The 14,134-nt window shown below is 39.4% G+C and overlaps 23 non-coding genes and 2 pseudogenes across 23 annotated transcripts; all 25 read right to left on the minus strand.

Moving 5' to 3' along the window:
- Positions 1-28: 28 nt before the first annotated feature.
- On the minus strand, positions 29-147 carry LOC141353949 (5S ribosomal RNA; annotated as a pseudogene).
- A 5,974-nt stretch (positions 148-6,121) lies between these two features.
- On the minus strand, positions 6,122-6,240 carry LOC141354782 (5S ribosomal RNA). Its single transcript, XR_012361214.1, has one exon. It is a non-coding gene; the product is annotated as a 5S ribosomal RNA (ribosomal RNA).
- A 141-nt stretch (positions 6,241-6,381) lies between these two features.
- LOC141354783 (5S ribosomal RNA) lies at positions 6,382-6,500 on the minus strand. Its single transcript, XR_012361215.1, has one exon. It is a non-coding gene; the product is annotated as a 5S ribosomal RNA (ribosomal RNA).
- A 141-nt stretch (positions 6,501-6,641) lies between these two features.
- Positions 6,642-6,760, minus strand: LOC141354784 (5S ribosomal RNA). The gene has a single exon (XR_012361216.1). It is a non-coding gene; the product is annotated as a 5S ribosomal RNA (ribosomal RNA).
- Positions 6,761-6,889: 129 nt separating this feature from the next.
- On the minus strand, positions 6,890-7,008 carry LOC141354136 (5S ribosomal RNA; annotated as a pseudogene).
- Positions 7,009-7,059: 51 nt separating this feature from the next.
- LOC141357326 (5S ribosomal RNA) lies at positions 7,060-7,178 on the minus strand. Its single transcript, XR_012363813.1, has one exon. It is a non-coding gene; the product is annotated as a 5S ribosomal RNA (ribosomal RNA).
- A 140-nt stretch (positions 7,179-7,318) lies between these two features.
- LOC129416643 (5S ribosomal RNA) lies at positions 7,319-7,437 on the minus strand. The gene has a single exon (XR_008635476.2). It is a non-coding gene; the product is annotated as a 5S ribosomal RNA (ribosomal RNA).
- Positions 7,438-7,578: 141 nt separating this feature from the next.
- LOC129415403 (5S ribosomal RNA) lies at positions 7,579-7,697 on the minus strand. The gene has a single exon (XR_008634803.2). It is a non-coding gene; the product is annotated as a 5S ribosomal RNA (ribosomal RNA).
- Positions 7,698-7,838: 141 nt separating this feature from the next.
- On the minus strand, positions 7,839-7,957 carry LOC141354786 (5S ribosomal RNA). The gene has a single exon (XR_012361218.1). It is a non-coding gene; the product is annotated as a 5S ribosomal RNA (ribosomal RNA).
- A 141-nt stretch (positions 7,958-8,098) lies between these two features.
- LOC141354787 (5S ribosomal RNA) lies at positions 8,099-8,217 on the minus strand. Its single transcript, XR_012361219.1, has one exon. It is a non-coding gene; the product is annotated as a 5S ribosomal RNA (ribosomal RNA).
- Positions 8,218-8,346: 129 nt separating this feature from the next.
- On the minus strand, positions 8,347-8,465 carry LOC141354788 (5S ribosomal RNA). The gene has a single exon (XR_012361220.1). It is a non-coding gene; the product is annotated as a 5S ribosomal RNA (ribosomal RNA).
- A 140-nt stretch (positions 8,466-8,605) lies between these two features.
- On the minus strand, positions 8,606-8,724 carry LOC141354790 (5S ribosomal RNA). The gene has a single exon (XR_012361222.1). It is a non-coding gene; the product is annotated as a 5S ribosomal RNA (ribosomal RNA).
- A 141-nt stretch (positions 8,725-8,865) lies between these two features.
- Positions 8,866-8,984, minus strand: LOC141354791 (5S ribosomal RNA). Its single transcript, XR_012361223.1, has one exon. It is a non-coding gene; the product is annotated as a 5S ribosomal RNA (ribosomal RNA).
- A 129-nt stretch (positions 8,985-9,113) lies between these two features.
- Positions 9,114-9,232, minus strand: LOC141354793 (5S ribosomal RNA). Its single transcript, XR_012361224.1, has one exon. It is a non-coding gene; the product is annotated as a 5S ribosomal RNA (ribosomal RNA).
- A 140-nt stretch (positions 9,233-9,372) lies between these two features.
- Positions 9,373-9,491, minus strand: LOC141354794 (5S ribosomal RNA). Its single transcript, XR_012361225.1, has one exon. It is a non-coding gene; the product is annotated as a 5S ribosomal RNA (ribosomal RNA).
- Positions 9,492-9,632: 141 nt separating this feature from the next.
- LOC141354795 (5S ribosomal RNA) lies at positions 9,633-9,751 on the minus strand. The gene has a single exon (XR_012361226.1). It is a non-coding gene; the product is annotated as a 5S ribosomal RNA (ribosomal RNA).
- A 141-nt stretch (positions 9,752-9,892) lies between these two features.
- On the minus strand, positions 9,893-10,011 carry LOC141354796 (5S ribosomal RNA). The gene has a single exon (XR_012361227.1). It is a non-coding gene; the product is annotated as a 5S ribosomal RNA (ribosomal RNA).
- Positions 10,012-10,152: 141 nt separating this feature from the next.
- Positions 10,153-10,271, minus strand: LOC141354797 (5S ribosomal RNA). Its single transcript, XR_012361228.1, has one exon. It is a non-coding gene; the product is annotated as a 5S ribosomal RNA (ribosomal RNA).
- Positions 10,272-10,412: 141 nt separating this feature from the next.
- On the minus strand, positions 10,413-10,531 carry LOC141354798 (5S ribosomal RNA). The gene has a single exon (XR_012361229.1). It is a non-coding gene; the product is annotated as a 5S ribosomal RNA (ribosomal RNA).
- Positions 10,532-10,672: 141 nt separating this feature from the next.
- LOC141354799 (5S ribosomal RNA) lies at positions 10,673-10,791 on the minus strand. Its single transcript, XR_012361230.1, has one exon. It is a non-coding gene; the product is annotated as a 5S ribosomal RNA (ribosomal RNA).
- A 141-nt stretch (positions 10,792-10,932) lies between these two features.
- LOC141354800 (5S ribosomal RNA) lies at positions 10,933-11,051 on the minus strand. The gene has a single exon (XR_012361231.1). It is a non-coding gene; the product is annotated as a 5S ribosomal RNA (ribosomal RNA).
- A 141-nt stretch (positions 11,052-11,192) lies between these two features.
- Positions 11,193-11,311, minus strand: LOC141354801 (5S ribosomal RNA). The gene has a single exon (XR_012361232.1). It is a non-coding gene; the product is annotated as a 5S ribosomal RNA (ribosomal RNA).
- A 141-nt stretch (positions 11,312-11,452) lies between these two features.
- LOC141354802 (5S ribosomal RNA) lies at positions 11,453-11,571 on the minus strand. The gene has a single exon (XR_012361233.1). It is a non-coding gene; the product is annotated as a 5S ribosomal RNA (ribosomal RNA).
- A 143-nt stretch (positions 11,572-11,714) lies between these two features.
- On the minus strand, positions 11,715-11,833 carry LOC141354803 (5S ribosomal RNA). Its single transcript, XR_012361234.1, has one exon. It is a non-coding gene; the product is annotated as a 5S ribosomal RNA (ribosomal RNA).
- A 141-nt stretch (positions 11,834-11,974) lies between these two features.
- Positions 11,975-12,093, minus strand: LOC141354804 (5S ribosomal RNA). The gene has a single exon (XR_012361235.1). It is a non-coding gene; the product is annotated as a 5S ribosomal RNA (ribosomal RNA).
- Positions 12,094-14,134: the final 2,041 nt, after the last annotated feature.

Raw genomic sequence — 14,134 nt, forward strand, 5'->3', positions numbered from 1 at the left:
TAAATAATTAATTAAATAAAGAATTAAATGCTTACAGCACCTGGTATTCCCAGGCGGTCTCCCATCCAAGTACTAACCAGGCCCGACCCTGCTTGGCTTCCGAGATCAGACGAGAGAGGGCGTGCTCAGGGTGGTGTGGCCATAAGCGAGCGCTGACTCGATTCGAGAGCCACTTCAAGACTAATGTGGCAACGCCATGCCATCGGCGAACGCTTACAGAAAGGATGCATTTCTGGAAAAAAATTATATGAATAAATAAATAAATAATTAATTAAATGCTTACAGCACCTGGTATTCCCAGGCGGTCTCCCATCCAAGTACTAACCAGGCCCGACCCTGCTTGGCTTCCGAGATCAGACGAGAGCGGGCGTGCTTTTTTTTTTTTTTTTTTTTTTTTTTTTTTTTATTGAATAATTTTCCTAACAATTACAAAGCATTTCATACAAAACCATTTGTTTTACACAAAAAAACAAAAAACAAAAAAAAAACAACAACATCAAATATACTCTACCATGAAGTTAAATAGTTACATAAAAGAACAATGAGAAAGAAAACCTTTAAAATTATGTAAAAATGTGTCCCGTAACATCTGGCAATCTCCACTTTAAACCCTCTAAAATACTGCAAACCTTGGGCGTAAAAACATTGTAAAAAGCTTCTAACATATTCTCATGTTTAAAATAGGCATACAATCTTTCCATGTACATTTCAGTTTTTCTTTTAAAAACAGTCCATACATCAATTACAATTTTTTCTTTTTTTGCTGCAATTCGTCGTTCCCATATTGCACTTTTCATTAACATTACACATAAATTAATAAATTTCATGTTTTGACTTTTCCTTTTCCAACCAAACATCACCAATCTCTTCCATTCCATTTCATTCTCATTCCATTGTTCGTCCAATTCTTTGATTATGTCCTTACATTTGTTTAAAAAAGAGTCCAATTCTTTGCAGTACAAAAACAAATGTACAATTCCTTCTTCTTTTTCGTGACATACTTTACACATCGCACTTTGTTCCATTCCTATTTTGTTTAAAATCACATCAGTAAATACCACTTTATGTCTTATTGTGTACTCCAAGGACTCCAGTCTTGTTTCTACACATCTTCCCCTCATGTTTCTCCATATATCTTCCTGTTTTAAATTCACAAATTTCTGTAGCCAGAAGCAATTTACAATAGGTTCTTTAAAAACACTGTCTCTGAAAAAGCAATAAAACATCTTAATACTGCATTCTTTGAGAGTGTATACTTTTTCACCCAAATTCACTTGAATGTCTTTCTGTTCTTTTTCCTTTTCCATATTTTCTATTCTTTTAATCCACTCTTTGGGTATAGCTTGTTTAATTACTTCATACTTATTTATAATTTCTTGTTTGCTGTATTCCTCTTTTGCCTCATCCATTGCATCATACACACATTGTACAGGTAAGAAACCTTCTTTCACTTCATACATTACATCTTTTACTTTAGTTATTCCCACTTCCATCCATTTCTTAAAATAAATGACTTTGTCTTGTTTTAAAATCTTGTTGTTCAAGAACAGAGGTTGATTTAAAATGTTTTCTCTTCCTCGTGGGTCATATTCAATATTTGTTAAAAACTTCCCCCAAGCACTAAGCAATTCTCTATAAAACCCAGGTATTCTCTCTGTCATCCAACTTTTCGTTTTCATCCATAAAATTCCATCCTCCATGTTAAAATTTTCACATCTGTTTAAAAAAAATTTCATTGTTTTCTTCCATTCTGCCTTGTTTTCTTCTTGTAAATACTTTTTAACTGCTTTTACTCTTAGACTGTTTTTCCTTTGTTCTACATCCATTAATCCTAGACCGCCTTTTTCTATATCCCCTAAAATCGTGTTGTAAGCTATTCTTGGCGGTTTGCCGTTCCAAATAAAATCAAGAAAACATTTCTTCAACCTCTTTTCTATCCATATTGGCATTTCAGATAAGTATAAAACATACCACAATTTAGAAACCATTAAAACATTCAAAGTTAAAACCTTCCCCTTCAAGCTTAAAGTTCTTAATTTCCAAAAGTTTATTTTTCTTTCTATTCCTGATATCAGTTGTTCCCACATTTCATCTCTTGTTTTTTTCTCATTTTTCCCCAATAAAAGTCCTAAAATTTTCATTTCTTCTACCTCTTTAAAATTAAAATAATCATTTAAAAGCACAGCTTTGCCAAACCTCATGTACACTGTTTTATCCTCATTAACTTTACCTCCTGATGCTTTACAAAATTTCTTGACAACATTCATGGCCTCTTGTACACTTTCTTTCCTATTTACAATTATTGTTGTGTCATCTGCATACTGAAAAACTTTCCCTTCAGACATTATTCCCTCGATCTCAATTCCTGTTATTTTTGTATTTTCCTTTATAGCTAATCCCAGTGGTTCTGATACAAGTGAATATAACAGTGCCGAGAGTGGACAACCTTGCCGTATTGATCTTGTAATTTTAAAACATTCAGTTAAAAACCCATTGCATTTAATTTTTGTCAAAGCCCCCTTGTATAAGATTCTAATCCATTTGATAAAATTTTCCCCAAAACCAAAACTCTTTAAAACATCAAATAAAAAACCATGTTCCACCCTATCAAAAGCTTTTTCAAAATCTAAACTGATTATGTACCCATCCTTATTTTCTTGTTTTATGTACCATATCATGTCCCTTATACTCATTGTTATGTCAGCTATGTCTCTTCCTTTGACTGCATATGCTTGATTTGTTTTTATTATAGTTGGCATCACCTCCTTCAGTCTATTTGCTAAAACCTTTGCTATAATTTTAAAATCTGTGTTCAACATTGAAATTGGTCTATAGTTCTTTAAGTCTACCCTCTCCCCTTTCCTTTTATATATAATTTTCATCAAACCTATTCTCATCCTTTCATTTACTTCCTCTTTTTCAAAAATTTCCTTAAAAACCTCCTTTAAAATCTTTGTTAAAACCTCTTTAAAACATTTGTAAAATTCACTCCCCAAACCATCTATTCCCGGACTCTTCTTTCTGTTTAGTTGATCTATTGCTTGTTCAATCTCTTCATCTCTGAAATCATGGTCACATACATCTTTATCTTCTTTACTTAATTTTGATTTTATTAGATTTAATAATTGTTTTTTTTCTTTCTCCTCTTCACCTTGTGTACTGAAAAGGTCCTCATAAAAGGCCTTTATTTCTTTTAGAATATTTTCATTTCCTTGTACGATTTCCCCATTTTTCCCTCTTATCTCCTTTACAATCTCTGCTTTTCCTTTCTTTTTCTCTAGGTCAAAATAAAACTTTGTACATTTCTCTCCTTCCACCATATATTTTGCTTTACTTCTTAATCTTGCTCCTTCATATTCTTTTTCCTCTATTTCCTTTAATCTTTCCTCAATTTCTCTTATCTTTTGTATGTCTTTGTTTTCTTTAGCTAGTTCTTTTTCTAAGTCTGTTTTCATTTCTTTTTTCTTATATCTCTTACATTTTTGTATTAGGCTACAGTATTTAATTGAGAATTTTTTTATTAAAAACTTTACGTTTTCCCACCATATTCTCTTACTCTCTTCATACATTTTACTTTCCTTTTCTCTTTCTATAATTTGTTTGATTTCTGAAACATAATCTTTATTTTTAAGAATCTCTGTATTTAAAACCCATACCCCCGGCCCTCTTTGTATTTTGTCCCAATCAATTTTAAAAAATAACAACTTATGATCACTTAAACTTGTTTCTTCATACTTAATCTTTTCAATAAAATTTTCCACATTCCTATTACATAAAATAAAATCAATTCTTGTTTTGCACACAAACTGTCCCACTATTTGTCGTCTTGAAAACTCTTTTTTTGTTTCGTTCCTTTCTCTCCATACATCAATCATTTTATTTTCTTCCATTAAAACCTTTAATTCTTTTCTCCCCGCATCACTTTTAAAAACCATTCCCTCTGCCATATCTTGTTTACTAAAAACTGTATTAAAATCCCCCATCATTACAATTTCTTTATATTTCTTTAAAAAACCTCTTAAAACAAAAAAAAAATCTTTTTTTTCCTTCTCTTCTGTTGGTGCATGTACATTTACTATAACCATTTCCTTTTCATCATATTTTGTCTCTACAATCATACATTTTCCTATATTGTCTTTATATACAATTTTGCTTCTTTTAAAAACCTCCTCTTTCATTAAAAAAGCAACTCCTCTTCCAAATCTTCCATCACCATTGTTATATAAAATTCCTCCAGCCCATCTCCTTTGAAAATCCTTCATCACATTCTCTTTCCAGTTCGTTTCTTGTAGTGCAATGATATCTTCGTGTTTACATCTTTCAATTACTTTTTCAAATTTTCTCACGTCCAGCAGTCCTCTTGCATTAAAAGTCACACAACTTAAAACCATTAAAAGAAAAATTAAATACCTAAAAACCATTGTCTCACTTCATCTCCTCCAGTCCCTTTAAAACTTCATACCTATTTACACATTTCATTTGTCCTTTTTTCATCACTTTTTTCTTAGCAAACTGAACATTTGGTGTTACCTTTAATGTTCTTCTTCTTGTTTGTGCTCTTCCGTCTCTGCTTTTCTCCAATACTTGTGCTCTTCCGTCTCTGCTTTTCTCCAATACTGCTGCTTCTTCCATATCTTTATTGTCAATCCCGCTGCTCTCTACTATCTCATTTTGTCCTTCTTTGTCCATCGTATCTAAAAGACTTGTAAAACTTGCAGAAATTTCAATTGGTGTCCATGTACCATCATCTCCTTGTGAATTGTCCTTCTCGTTTTCCACTTCTTTATCCTCTGTTGTCTGTTCCTCTATTGTTATTCCCTTTTCCATTTCATTTGCTCCATCAGTGTGTTGTTGTTCTTCATTTTCATTTTCTTCTCCATCGTTCCCTTCATGCATTTGACTGTCCACCTGTTTTTGTGATCCTCCTTCCCCTCCATCCATCCAACACTCACATTTATTTAAATAGTCTTGGCAGTCCGGGCACTTAACAGTGTTACAGTCCCTTGCGAAATGTCCCCTCTCCTCACATTTGTAGCACTTAAAATCAGGGCAATCTTTCATTAGATGGTCTGGGCTCATGCACAGCCGACAGGTTTTCACCTGATGGCTGTGCATCACCCTAAAATATTGCGGCCCTTCCGCTGTTTCCAGCTTCGTGCTGTATGGGAGTGAAACCACTTCCCTGGGAAACCTCACTCTCGCAAACCTTGTCCCGTCCTCGATTCCAGTGCCCGGATACAGCCTTCTTTTAATTTTTGATATTGGCAAAACGCCCCAACCTTGCAATTTTTCTAAAATTTCGTTATCCTCCAGGTAAACAGGCAAATGCATGAAGGAAACGACATATTCTCTGTTTTGTAATCTCCTCACCTCACAGTTTGTTCCTTTTATCATTAGTCCATCCATTAACTCATCACACATTTCCTCCTTCTCCAGGGTCAGTTCATATTCCTTATTTTGTCTTGGTCTTACTGCCAGAACGTTTCCTTCTCCAATTTTCTCTGCTATCACTTTAATTATATCCTCCGCCTTTACTCCATTAGCATTGTCCACATTTACAATCACTGTTGCTTCCTTCATGTATTTCCTTTGCTCAAAATTCCTAACACCTGTATCCTTTTGGTTTCCAGCTCGTGGTCGATGTTCAGGTCCAGTGTCATTGCCGTTCCGTTTCTCCGCCGCCATTTCCAGGTCATTAGCCGTAGGTCCGTCCATTTCAAATGAAAAACAAACACGAAAAACAAAAACAAACAAACAAAACCACGAAAAATCACGATTTAACCACCCTCCAGCCAGCCAAAAGCTGCTGTTAGGTGGTTTAAACAAAAAAAATCACTAACAAACAAAACTCAATCGATATACAAATAAAAAACTACAAACACTAACAAACATAAACAATGAGAGAGCCTTCCTCTCTCTACTGCAGCCAACTCACTTTCTGATTGCTCAATAGCGCCCTCAGGGTGGTGTGGCCGTAAGCGAGCGCTGACTCGATTCGAGAGCCACTTCAAGACTAATGTGGCAACGCCATGCCATCGGCGAACGCTTACAGAAAGGATGCATTTCTGGAAAAAAATTATATGAATAAATAATTAAATAATTAATTAAATAAAGAATTTAATGCTTACAGCACCTGGTATTCCCAGGCGGTCTCCCATCCAAGTACTAACCAGGCCCGACCCTGCTTGGCTTCCGAGATCAGACGAGAGCGGGCGTGCTCAGGGTGGTGTGGCCGTAAGCGGGCGCTGACTCGATTCGAGAGCCACTTCAAGACTAATGTGGCAATGCCATGCCATCGGCGAACGCTTACAGAAAGGATGCATTTCTGGAAAAAAATTATATGAATAAATAATTAAATAATTAATTAAATAAAGAATTAAATGCTTACAGCACCTGGTATTCCCAGGCGGTCTCCCATCCAAGTACTAACCAGGCCCGACCCTGCTTGGCTTCCGAGATCAGACGAGAGCGGGCGTGCTCAGGGTGGTGTGGCCGTAAGCGAGCGCTGACTCGATTCGAGAGCCACTTCAAGACTAATGTGGCAACGCCATGCCATCGGCGAACGCTTACAGAAAGGATGCATTTCTGGAAAAAAATTATATGAATAAATAATTAAATAATTAATTAAATAAAGAATTAAATGCTTACAGCACCTGGTATTCCCAGGCGGTCTCCCATCCAAGTACTAACCAGGCCCGACCCTGCTTGGCTTCCGAGATCAGACGAGAGCGGGCGTGCTCAGGGTGGTGTGGCCGTAAGCGAGCGCTGACTCGATTCGAGAGCCACTTCAAGACTAATGTGGCAACGCCATGCCATCGGCGAACGCTTACAGAAAGGATGCATTTCTGGAAAAAAATTATATGAATAAATAATTAAATAATTAATTAAATGCTTACAGCACCTGGTATTCCCAGGCGGTCTCCCATCCAAGTACTAACCAGGCCCGACCCTGCTTGGCTTCCGAGATCAGACGAGAGCGGGCGTGCTCAGGGTGGTGTGGCCGTTCATAAAAAATTATATGAATAAATAATTAAATAATTAATTAAATAAAGAATTAAATGCTTACAGCACCTGGTATTCCCAGGCGGTCTCCCATCCAAGTACTAACCAGGCCCGACCCTGCTTGGCTTCCGAGATCAGAAGAGAGCGGGCGTGCTCAGGGTGGTGTGGCCGTAAGCGAGCGCTGACTCGATTCGAGAGCCACTTCAAGACTAATGTGGCAACGCCATGCCATCGGCGAACGCTTACAGAAAGGATGCATTTCTGGAAAAAATTATATGAATAAATAATTAAATAATTAATTAAATAAAGAATTAAATGCTTACAGCACCTGGTATTCCCAGGCGGTCTCCCATCCAAGTACTAACCAGGCCCGACCCTGCTTGGCTTCCGAGATCAGACGAGAGCGGGCGTGCTCAGGGTGGTGTGGCCGTAAGCGAGCGCTGACTCGATTCGAGAGCCACTTCAAGACTAATGTGGCAACGCCATGCCATCGGCGAACGCTTACAGAAAGGATGCATTTCTGGAAAAAAATTATATGAATAAATTGTTAAATAATTAATTAAATAAAGAATTAAATGCTTACAGCACCTGGTATTCCCAGGCGGTCTCCCATCCAAGTACTAACCAGGCCCGACCCTGCTTGGCTTCCGAGATCAGACGAGAGCGGGCGTGCTCAGGGTGGTGTGGCCGTAAGCGAGCGCTGACTCGAATCGAGAGCCACTTCAAGACTAATGTGGCAACGCCATGCCATCGGCGAACGCTTACAGAAAGGATGCATTTCTGGAAAAAAATTATATGAATAAATAATTAAATAATTAATTAAATAAAGAATTAAATGCTTACAGCACCTGGTATTCCCAGGCGGTCTCCCATCCAAGTACTAACCAGGCCCGACCCTGCTTGGCTTCCGAGATCAGACGAGAGCGGGCGTGCTCAGGGTGGTGTGGCCGTAAGCGAGCGCTGACTCGATTCGAGAGCCACTTCAAGACTAATGTGGCAACGCCATGCCATCGGCGAACGCTTACAGAAAGGATGCATTTCTGGAAAAAAACTATATGAATAAATAATTAAATAATTAATTAAATAAAGAATTAAATGCTTACAGCACCTGGTATTCCCAGGCGGTCTCCCATCCAAGTACTAACCAGGCCCGACCCTGCTTGGCTTCCGAGATCAGACGAGAGCGGGCGTGCTCAGGGTGGTGTGGCCGTAAGCGAGCGCTGACTCGATTCGAGAGCCACTTCAAGACTAATGTGGCAACGCCATGCCATCGGCGAACGCTTACAGAAAGGATGCATTTCTGGAAAAAAATTATATGAATAAATAAATAAATAATTAATTAAATGCTTACAGCACCTGGTATTCCCAGGCGGTCTCCCATCCAAGTACTAACCAGGCCCGACCCTGCTTGGCTTCCGAGATCAGACGAGAGCGGGCGTGCTCAGGGTGGTGTGGCCGTAAGCGAGCGCTGACTCGATTCGAGAGCCACTTCAAGACTAATGTGGCAACGCCATGCCATCGGCGAACGCTTACAGAAAGGATGCATTTCTGGAAAAAATTATATGAATAAATAATTAAATAATTAATTAAATAAAGAATTTAATGCTTACAGCACCTGGTATTCCCAGGCGGTCTCCCATCCAAGTACTAACCAGGCCCGACCCTGCTTGGCTTCCGAGATCAGACGAGAGCGGGCGTGCTCAGGGTGGTGTGGCCGTAAGCGAGCGCTGACTCGATTCGAGAGCCACTTCAAGACTAATGTGGCAACGCCATGCCATCGGCGAACGCTTACAGAAAGGATGCATTTCTGGAAAAAAACTATATGAATAAATAATTAAATAATTAATTAAATAAAGAATTAAATGCTTACAGCACCTGGTATTCCCAGGCGGTCTCCCATCCAAGTACTAACCAGGCCCGACCCTGCTTGGCTTCCGAGATCAGACGAGAGCGGGCGTGCTCAGGGTGGTGTGGCCGTAAGCGAGCGCTGACTCGATTCGAGAGCCACTTTAAGACTAATGTGGCAACGCCATGCCATCGGCGAACGCTTACAGAAAGGATGCATTTCTGGAAAAAAATTATATGAATAAATAAATAAATAATTAATTAAATGCTTACAGCACCTGGTATTCCCAGGCGGTCTCCCATCCAAGTACTAACCAGGCCCGACCCTGCTTGGCTTCCGAGATCAGACGAGAGCGGGCGTGCTCAGGGTGGTGTGGCCGTAAGCGAGCGCTGACTCGATTCGAGAGCCACTTCAAGACTAATGTGGCAACGCCATGCCATCGGCGAACGCTTACAGAAAGGATGCATTTCTGGAAAAAATTATATGAATAAATAATTAAATAATTAATTAAATAAAGAATTTAATGCTTACAGCACCTGGTATTCCCAGGCGGTCTCCCATCCAAGTACTAACCAGGCCCGACCCTGCTTGGCTTCCGAGATCAGACGAGAGCGGGCGTGCTCAGGGTGGTGTGGCCGTAAGCGAGTGCTGACTCGATTCGAGAGCCACTTCAAGACTAATGTGGCAACGCCATGCCATCGGCGAACGCTTACAGAAAGGATGCATTTCTGGAAAAAAATTATATGAATAAATAATTAAATAATTAATTAAATAAAGAATTAAATGCTTACAGCACCTGGTATTCCCAGGCGGTCTCCCATCCAAGTACTAACCAGGCCCGACCCTGCTTGGCTTCCGAGATCAGACGAGAGCGGGCGTGCTCAGGGTGGTGTGGCCGTAAGCGAGCGCTGACTCGATTCGAGAGCCACTTCAAGACTAATGTGGCAACGCCATGCCATCGGCGAACGCTTACAGAAAGGATGCATTTCTGGAAAAAAATTATATGAATAAATAATTAAATAATTAATTAAATAAAGAATTTAATGCTTACAGCACCTGGTATTCCCAGGCGGTCTCCCATCCAAGTACTAACCAGGCCCGACCCTGCTTGGCTTCCGAGATCAGACGAGAGCGGGCGTGCTCAGGGTGGTGTGGCCGTAAGCGAGCGCTGACTCGATTCGAGAGCCACTTCAAGACTAATGTGGCAACGCCATGCCATCGGCGAACGCTTACAGAAAGGATGCATTTCTGGAAAAAAATTATATGAATAAATAATTAAATAATTAATTAAATAAAGAATTAAATGCTTACAGCACCTGGTATTCCCAGGCGGTCTCCCATCCAAGTACTAACCAGGCCCGACCCTGCTTGGCTTCCGAGATCAGACGAGAGCGGGCGTGCTCAGGGTGGTGTGGCCGTAAGCGAGCGCTGACTCGATTCGAGAGCCACTTCAAGACTAATGTGGCAACGCCATGCCATCGGCGAACGCTTACAGAAAGGATGCATTTCTGGAAAAAAATTATATGAATAAATTATTAAATAATTAATTAAATAAAGAATTAAATGCTTACAGCACCTGGTATTCCCAGGCGGTCTCCCATCCAAGTACTAACCAGGCCCGACCCTGCTTGGCTTCCGAGATCAGACGAGAGCGGGCGTGCTCAGGGTGGTGTGGCCGTAAGCGAGCGCTGACTCGAATCGAGAGCCACTTCAAGACTAATGTGGCAACGCCATGCCATCGGCGAACGCTTACAGAAAGGATGCATTTCTGGAAAAAAATTATATGAATAAATAATTAAATAATTAATTAAATAAAGAATTAAATGCTTACAGCACCTGGTATTCCCAGGCGGTCTCCCATCCAAGTACTAACCAGGCCCGACCCTGCTTGGCTTCCGAGATCAGACGAGAGCGGGCGTGCTCAGGGTGGTGTGGCCGTAAGCGAGCGCTGACTCGATTCGAGAGCCACTTCAAGACTAATGTGGCAACGCCATGCCATCGGCGAACGCTTACAGAAAGGATGCATTTCTGGAAAAAAATTATATGAATAAATAATTAAATAATTAATTAAATAAAGAATTAAATGCTTACAGCACCTGGTATTCCCAGGCGGTCTCCCATCCAAGTACTAACCAGGCCCGACCCTGCTTGGCTTCCGAGATCAGACGAGAGCGGGCGTGCTCAGGGTGGTGTGGCCGTAAGCGAGCGCTGACTCGATTCGAGAGCCACTTCAAGACTAATGTGGCAACGCCATGCCATCGGCGAACGCTTACAGAAAGGATGCATTTCTGGAAAAAAATTATATGAATAAATAATTAAATAATTAATTAAATAAAGAATTAAATGCTTACAGCACCTGGTATTCCCAGGCGGTCTCCCATCCAAGTACTAACCAGGCCCGACCCTGCTTGGCTTCCGAGATCAGACGAGAGCGGGCGTGCTCAGGGTGGTGTGGCCGTAAGCGAGCGCTGACTCGATTCGAGAGCCACTTCAAGACTAATGTGGCAACGCCATGCCATCGGCGAACGCTTACAGAAAGGATGCATTTCTGGAAAAAAATTATATGAATAAATTATTAAATAATTAATTAAATAAAGAATTAAATGCTTACAGCACCTGGTATTCCCAGGCGGTCTCCCATCCAAGTACTAACCAGGCCCGACCCTGCTTGGCTTCCGAGATCAGACGAGAGCGGGCGTGCTCAGGGTGGTGTGGCCGTAAGCGAGCGCTGACTCGAATCGAGAGCCACTTCAAGACTAATGTGGCAACGCCATGCCATCGGCGAACGCTTACAGAAAGGATGCATTTCTGGAAAAAAATTATATGAATAAATAATTAAATAATTAATTAAATAAAGAATTCAAAATGCTTACAGCACCTGGTATTCCCAGGCGGTCTCCCATCCAAGTACTAACCAGGCCCGACCCTGCTTGGCTTCCGAGATCAGACGAGAGCGGGCGTGCTCAGGGTGGTGTGGCCGTAAGCGAGCGCTGACTCGATTCGAGAGCCACTTCAAGACTAATGTGGCAACGCCATGCCATCGGCGAACGCTTACAGAAAGGATGCATTTCTGGAAAAAAACTATATGAATAAATAATTAAATAATTAATTAAATAAAGAATTAAATGCTTACAGCACCTGGTATTCCCAGGCGGTCTCCCATCCAAGTACTAACCAGGCCCGACCCTGCTTGGCTTCCGAGATCAGACGAGAGCGGGCGTGCTCAGGGTGGTGTGGCCGTAAGCGAGCGCTGACTCGATTCGAGAGCCACTTCAAGACTAATGTGGCAACGCCATGCCATCGGCGAACGCTTACAGAAAGGATGCATTTCTGGAAAAAAATTATATGAATAAATAAATAAATAATTAATTAAATGCTTACAGCACCTGGTATTCCCAGGCGGTCTCCCATCCAAGTACTAACCAGGCCCGACCCTGCTTGGCTTCCGAGATCAGACGAGAGCGGGCGTGCTTTTTTTTTTTTTTTTTTTTTTTTATTGAATAATTTTCCTAACAATTACAAAGCATTTCATACAAAACCATTTGTTTTACACAAAAACAAAAAAACAACAACATCAAATATACTCTACCATGAAGTTAAATAGTTACATAAAAGAACAATGAGAAAGAAAACCTTTAAAATTATGTAAAAATGTGTCCCGTAACATCTGGCAATCTCCACTTTAAACCCTCTAAAATACTACAAACCTTGGGCGTAAAAACATTGTAAAAAGCTTCTAACATATTCTCATGTTTAAAATAGGCATACAATCTTTCCATGTACATTTCAGTTTTTCTTTTAAAAACAGTCCATACATCAATTACAATTTTTTCTTTTTTTGCTGCAATTCGTCGTTCCCATATTGCACTTTTCATTAACATTACACATAAATTAATAAATTTCATGTTTTGACTTTTCCTTTTCCAACCAAACATCACCAATCTATTCCATTCCATTTCATTCTCATTCCATTGTTCGTCCAATTCTTTGATTATGTCCTTACATTTGTTTAAAAAAGAGTCCAATTCTTTGCAGTACAAAAACAAATGTACAATTCCTTCTTCTTTTTCGTGACATACTTTACACATCGCACTTTGTTCCATTCCTATTTTGTTTAAAATCACATCAGTAAATACCACTTTATGTCTTATTGTGTACTCCAAGGACTCCAGTCTTGTTTCTACACATCTTCCCCTCATGTTTCTCCATATATCTTCCTGTTTTAAATTCACAAATTTCTGTAGCCAGAAGCAATTTACAATAGGTTCTTTAAAAACACTGTCTCTGAAAAAGCAATAAAACATCTTAATACTGCATTCTTTGAGAGTGTATACTTTTTCACCCAAATTCACTTGAATGTCTTTCTGTTCTTTTTCCTTTTCCATATTTTCTATTCTTTTAATCCACTCTTTGGGTATAGCTTGTTTAATTACTTCATACTTGTTTATAATTTCTTGTTTGCTGTATTCCTCTTTTGCCTCATCCATTGCATCATACACACATTGTACAGGTAAGAAACCTTCTTTCACTTCATACATTACATCTTTTACTTTAGTTATTCCCACTTCCATCCATTTCTTAAAATAAATGACTTTGTCTTGTTTTAAAACCTTGTTGTTCAAGAACAGAGGTTGATTTAAAATGTTTTCTCTTCCTCGTGGGTCATATTCAATATTTGTTAAAAACTTCCCCCAAGCACTAAGCAATTCTCTATAAAACCCAGGTATTCTCTCTGTCATCCATCTTTTCGTTTTCATCCATAAAATTCCATCCTCCATGTTAAAATTTTCACATCTGTTTAAAAAAAATTTCATTGTTTTCTTCCATTCTGCCTTGTTTTCTTCTTGTAAATACTTTTTAACTGCTTTTACTCTTAGACTGTTTTTCCTTTGTTCTACATCCATTAATCCTAGACCACCTTTTTCTATATCCCCTAAAATCGTGTTGTAAGCTATTCTTGGCGGTTTGCCGTTCCAAATAAAATCAAGAAAACATTTCTTCAACCTCCTTTCTATCCATATTGGCATTTCAGATAAGTATAAAACATACCACAATTTAGAAACCATTAAAACATTCAAAGTTAAAACCTTCCCCTTCAAGCTTAAAGTTCTTAATTTCCAAAAGTTTATTTTTCTTTCTATTCCTGATATCAGTTGTTCCCACATTTCATCTCTTGTTTTTTTCTCATTTTTCCCCAATAAAAGTCCTAAAATTTTCATTTCTTCTACCTCTTTAAAATTAAAATAATCATTTAAAAGCACAGCTTTGCCAAACCTCATGTACACT

The sequence above is a fragment of the Misgurnus anguillicaudatus genome, chromosome 21 (genome assembly GCF_027580225.2).
Source record: "Misgurnus anguillicaudatus chromosome 21, ASM2758022v2, whole genome shotgun sequence".
NCBI lineage: Eukaryota > Metazoa > Chordata > Actinopteri > Cypriniformes > Cobitidae > Misgurnus > Misgurnus anguillicaudatus.